Genomic DNA, 6,000 nt, shown 5'->3' with positions numbered 1-6,000 from the left:
TTTGTGTCCTTAAGGAATTTTAACCTCCTCACACATTGCCAAGGTAATGGATTAAATCCTCCCAGGATAAAGAGGAATAAACCTTCCTGCAACAGTGACAATACAAACTGCAGGATACCAACGAACTCAAAGAACGGAGCAAAATCACACTTACGAATTTGAGAGAGAGAGAGAGACTGCGAATTAGGATGCAGTATATTAAGAAAGAAAGAAGTTCTGGAGTATTTTTTTCATATGTAGAAGATGCAGCCTTGCCTCAGAATTTATAAGCAAATATCAGAAGAGGTGTCTGGAAATGTTCCTTTTCAGAAAATACGCGGCCTGCCGCGGTTCTACCGTGATCGCGGCAGAACCGCGGCCAGAGAGGCTCTCTGAATCTGACTGCCGCGATTCTACCGCGGTCACGGCAGAACTGCGGCCAGCGAGGCCCTCTGAACTTTCAGCAGTGATTTGGCATTTAATTAATTATTAAATAATTAAATAAATTTTGTCCAAAAAATAATCTTATCGATCATTTGACAAATCCGAAGCCGAAGCCGAAGCCGAAGCCGAAGCCGAAGCCGAAGCCGAAGCCGAAGCCGAGCCGAGCGACGACGACGGCGCGAGGGTTCATTCTCTTCAACTCCTTTTAAGAGCTTTAAGAAGTGAATCTATATATAAGCACACAAATGTGATTGTCCCTCACCAATGAGGGACAAAGTGCAAGACAAAAGTTCATTTCTTCAAATTTTCATTTTCCCTCCATTTTATTTTCCTCCATTTCCAATTCACACTTCTTCTACTTTAAAGCTCAATGGCTTAAAGTCCAACAATTAGGAGGCAAGCTGGCTAGGATCTTAGGACAATAATTAGGCCATAAAGAACCACCTTCTTGTATAGTTTTTATGGTAAAAAGTGATAACAAAATGCTCTTATTAGTTTTTTTCATGCTTTCCAGGCTATATACAATAAAAGAAGTCTATGGAGTACTTTTGGGATCAATTACGGAGAAAAAGAGGCCAATCTTACAATATCCGCTAAGTGCACCACGCAAAGGTAGAAAAACCAGAATTGGAGATGGACTGCCACGGTCCCGGCGTAAACGCGGTCGGACCGCGACAGAAGGCTGTTGCGGATTCTGAGAGGCTAGTTGGCCGCGGTCCTGGCGTAACCACGGTAGGACCGCGATAAGACGCGGAAAATTGAGGGACTGAAGTGCAAAACACGGGATTTTTAGCCCAAAACCCTATATTAAACAATAGAACTCGCCCAAGGGAGGCATGTAATGTTTTAGAGAGTACTTTGGCAAGAAAAACAAGTGTGAGAGATCACCCAAAACATCATATTTTCTTCTTCTCTTTATTTTTCTTGCAATTTTGATCATGAATATTTTCATAGTTTATTTACCCATTGTCATGAGTAGCTAAATCCTTTGTCTAGGGTTTTGATGGAACCTATTGAATGATGAACTTCTTGATTATGTTAATATAGTTTGCCAGTTTAATCTCTATTTATTCAACTACGTGTTTGTTGTAGTTAATTGACAGGATCCTCAATTAGCTGTGCCTATTTAGTATGCATAACTCGGGAGAGAGTGCATATTTAGGTGATTGCTGAACAACACCACTCCCAAAGTATAAGAGGGATCTATAACTGCGGGTTTAAAGGTGGGATTAGGGATAATGAAGTCTTGGGCGCAATCTAAAGTGAACAGTAATAAACAAAGCCAGCTAGCATATCTCGGGAGAGTCCGTCTAGTAAATTATCGTGATTACTTGTGAGAGATTCACGGTAAAAAGAGTGTTCATGATTGATAGAGATGTGTTGGTAAATCTATATGAAACATAAGCAGAAGAGATTCTATCAATAGGGGAAATCACTACCTTAGAACCTTCTCATTTATTCTTTAACAATACTAAAAATAGTTCAAAGAGACATTTATTCTTTTGGAGCATATGACGACTTCGTAAGGTTTATGAGTCTTCTGGTCCTGTACTTGAGCCAAGACTCAATTCATGTAGACCCTACATCACATGAAGAGGAGGACGATAGTACGACTGGATGAAAAGGGAAAAAAACAAAAAATGGAGTATACAAATTTACAACTACTATTTTTCGGCCATATATTAGGTATTGTACAACTACTGCCAAGATTTATAACGTTGATTCGTCAACTAGCATCATCACAGAGGCGGAGCCAGGATTTAAAACTTATTGTTGAATATAAGGTTTGGGTCGTGGGTAGCCCATGTGGACTGACCTGACCCGTTTTAAAAAGGGATAAAACCTAAAGAGGTTACACATAGGTTTTATTACTCCTAAAACTACCGCACGTTTTCTTTTGAGAGACGTGAGAACATGAAGTGGTGGTTTTCATCGATAGTTCTCCCCATCTTCTCTTCTCTATATACTTCTCTTCAATACAGAGATTCTAAAAGACAAAAAAAATTGAAAAGGAAGAACACAGTAAACTTTAGGCATTTAGTTTGTGAACAAAAACTCTGTTTCTTGGAAATTCAGAATACGATTTGGAGCAATTCTTTTGGTGGCGAGTTCAACGGTATCCGTTGCATCAATAAGGTACACAATTCGTTGTTCTCTCCCCTCGGTTTAATCTAACAATGGCATCAGAGCCACCGTTGTTGCTCTGCTAAAGTACTATTTGCAGCAACATATGTGAAAGATGATATGTTTATATCCTTCCTCTATAAACTTTAATGGATTTGTTGTCCAGTAATAATGTTTTGTAGTTTGTTGGTGTTTTATTTGACCGAGTGATACTTTTTTTTAAATTTCTAACACTACAGCTTCAAAGTGTTTGCAAATTTCTCTTTAGATGCTTCAGATTTGGCCAACTTTTTGACAAAGGACAGGCATATAGGATTCAATTGCAATGCACAAGATCTTTTAAATCAGTGCTTGCGGAGAAACAAGAATTATGTTTTTCTGTTGTCTCATTGCTTCACGTACTCAAAAAAAAAAAAAAAAAATTACAATCCCACGTAATGAGTATTTGAATCCTTTGTAAAATTGAGTTGATATATTTTTTAGAAGAACAGTAGTTGTGCCTATATTTATTCTTTTGGCATTATAAGAAAGAAATTTATTCAAGAAATAAGAATGCATAAAGATTGGTTATTCTCTCCAAGAGCTATGTGCCTGAAGGTTCTTTTATTGTCAGAGCACATACACCAATGTCAAATTTATTTTCTTGCCTCTGGTTCAATGAAGTTGACCGATTTACTTCACGTGACCAACTAAGATTAGCATATACATTCCTAAAACTGAAGAGATTGAATCCAGACAAACCATTCCATTTAAATATGTTTAAGGACTGTGAGCGTAGGTCACTGGTACAATCTTAAACACTTGTACAATCTTGACTAGATATACTTTCTGTATATTGGATATTGTAATTTCTCAAAAAATCTTGTTCAACGTTGGAAAACACAGAATCAAAATAAGGTTATTTCTAGATTTGTTTTATAATTAATATACATTTGTTGACAGTAGATAACTCTTGTTTTATTAAATAGAAAATTTCGGTTAGTCTTAATCCCTTAAATTAATATCCTTCTACTAGTAATTGTGATATGTGTTGTCACATTGAATGGTTGTAGCCGTTCTAAGTGTTTCCTTGGTCCTATTTCAGATATGGCTGAAGAAGGACAAGTTCGAATTACTCCAAGTGGGAGTTCTCGAAGTCAAGGAAGAGCACAACGTAGAAGGGTACGTCGCCGCAGGACTTATTTCTATAATGATTTAGACTCAGAGCCTGAAGTCATCAGGAATGTCCCAAGGGCGAGACAAAATAAGTTAAGGGATCGAAGGGCTGAACGAAAGGAAAGAGAAAAGAAATTTAGGGAGTTTAAGGAATTTAAAATGGGCCCTGATGTTTTCGTTCCTAAACATGTACACCTCTTTAAGATAAAAAGAGTTGAATTGGCTAATTACGTAGAAATTACTGATTGGAAAGCATTAGCTGTTTTAGTGGACTCTCTTCGAGAGCCTTGGGGTGAAATTTTAACTGAGATTTATCATGATGTCTGGCCTAGTGCACCTTTTAGCGTATATGAGCAAGAGTTAGTGTTCGATTGGTATATGAATGTCCTAGCAAACATGTAAATTGTTATTATGTGTTTTATTTTAATGAAATTTATTTATATTTTTTGTCTCACTAGTTACATACATTGTTTATTATATCCTTTTGTAATGGATTGAGACTTAAAATATGTACACACTAAGAAGTGATCTTAATATTAATTAAAAATATTTAGATATAGATGATGAATGGAAACGTAGTGACCGTTCGATTCTATACTAAATGTAGAATTAATAGTATAATTAATTTTCTTGAGTGTGTAATCACATGTATAAATTAACTGAACTATATATTGATGAGTTAAACTTGTAATATTGTCTCTAATTACAGACATGACATCAAAAAGTATCATTGCTGACTTGAACAAGGGTGACAAACTAAATGGTAAAAATTACGATATTTGGAGTCGTAAGATGTGGTATGTACTCGAAGAGCAAGATGCTCTTGAAAGTATTAACCATGTTATGAGTCACCCAGAGGAGGGTAACACTGCCCAACATAGGAGGGATCTGGAAACTTACAATGTTTGGAAAAAGAAAGATTCCACTGCACGTGGAATTATTGTAAGTTCAGTTGCTGATGATCTCATCCACGAATGTGACCAATATCCTACCGCTCAAGCCATGTGGGCACATTTAAGAGAGGCACATGGGGGTATGACTGTGACTCACCTTCGACAACTGACAATCAAGTTTGACACGTACAAAAAGCGTTATGATAACGGTGTCAATCAACATCTAAGGGTGATGTCAAATATGATTTCTCAACTTAAAAGTGTTGGCCATGTTCTCTCTGATGAGCAGCAGGTTCAGACTGTGATTCGGTCTCTTCCTAATAATTGGGAACATTTGAAGGTTAACTTGACCACAATGATAGCATCAAAACTTTTCCTAATGTTGCCCGTCACGTGGATCTTGAAGACGAGCGACTTGGTGCTGCTAAAGCTATACCTAATGCCTTTGTGGCAAAATCAAGTGGCACAAAGAGATCAAGCTTCAAGCGCAAGAGAAACTGAAAAAATGACGGAAAGAGTAAGGAGACCGGAGAAGGACCCTCCAATAAAAGAAACAAGCCAAATTCCAAGAAAGGAAAACGGTTCTACAAGAAAAAAGACAAGAGCAAGATGAAGTGTTAAAATTGCCAAGTCCCAGGGCATTTTGCTCGTGAGTGCACTAAGCCGAAAAAGGTAGAATTTCAAAGCGCATCTCTGAGTGCTATATATGTTTCTACCACTGTTTTGCTACCTGAATCTTATCGTGTGTGGATTGTAGACTCAGGGGCCACCGACCATGTGAGCTATGATAGATAAGCGTTTATAGAGTTTCATCGAGTTCCACCTGGATCAAAGCATGTATATGTGGGAAATAGTGCTAAGCTTGAAGTCAAAGGGATAGGCACTTGCAGAATGGACATGCGTGGTGGCCAATCTTTGATGTTGCATGACATCCTATATGTTCCAGAGATTCGACGAAACTTAGTATCTGTGTCTGTTCTTCTAGATTTAGATTTCAATTTGAACTTTAGTCGTAGTGGTCTTAGAATTACTCAAGACAATGTTTTTTATGGTTTTGGACATCGTTATGATGGTTTTATTGTGTTATATTGTAATCCTTCTACGTATAGCTATCATGTTGACCGTTGTGTTATGGCATGTTATTCTAGTAACAATGATGTTGAAGTTATTACATGGCATGCAAGATTAGGTCACATAGGGCAGGATCGAATGAATAGATTGGCTAAGGAAGGACATCTAGGTTCTTTCTCTAAAATTGAAATGCCAATTTGTGAAAATTGTCTTGCCGGAAAGATTACACGTAAACCATTTGGAAAGGCTAAGAGAGCTCATTTTCCATTGCAATTAATCCATTCTAATATCTGTGGTACAATGAATGTGAGGGCTAGGTTTGGTGCTTTATATT

The 6,000-nt window shown here is 37.5% G+C and overlaps 1 long non-coding RNA gene across 1 annotated transcript; it reads left to right on the top strand.

Moving 5' to 3' along the window:
• Positions 1-2,136: 2,136 nt before the first annotated feature.
• On the top strand, positions 2,137-4,154 carry LOC142172805 (uncharacterized). Its single transcript, XR_012701776.1, has 2 exons — positions 2,137-2,559; positions 3,632-4,154. It is a non-coding gene; the product is annotated as an uncharacterized LOC142172805 (long non-coding RNA).
• The last annotated feature ends 1,846 nt before the right edge of the window (positions 4,155-6,000 follow it).

Source organism: Nicotiana tabacum, chromosome 18 (genome assembly GCF_000715075.1).
Source record: "Nicotiana tabacum cultivar K326 chromosome 18, ASM71507v2, whole genome shotgun sequence".
Lineage (NCBI taxonomy): Eukaryota > Viridiplantae > Streptophyta > Magnoliopsida > Solanales > Solanaceae > Nicotiana > Nicotiana tabacum.
This window is presented reverse-complemented; position numbering and strand designations above follow the sequence as displayed.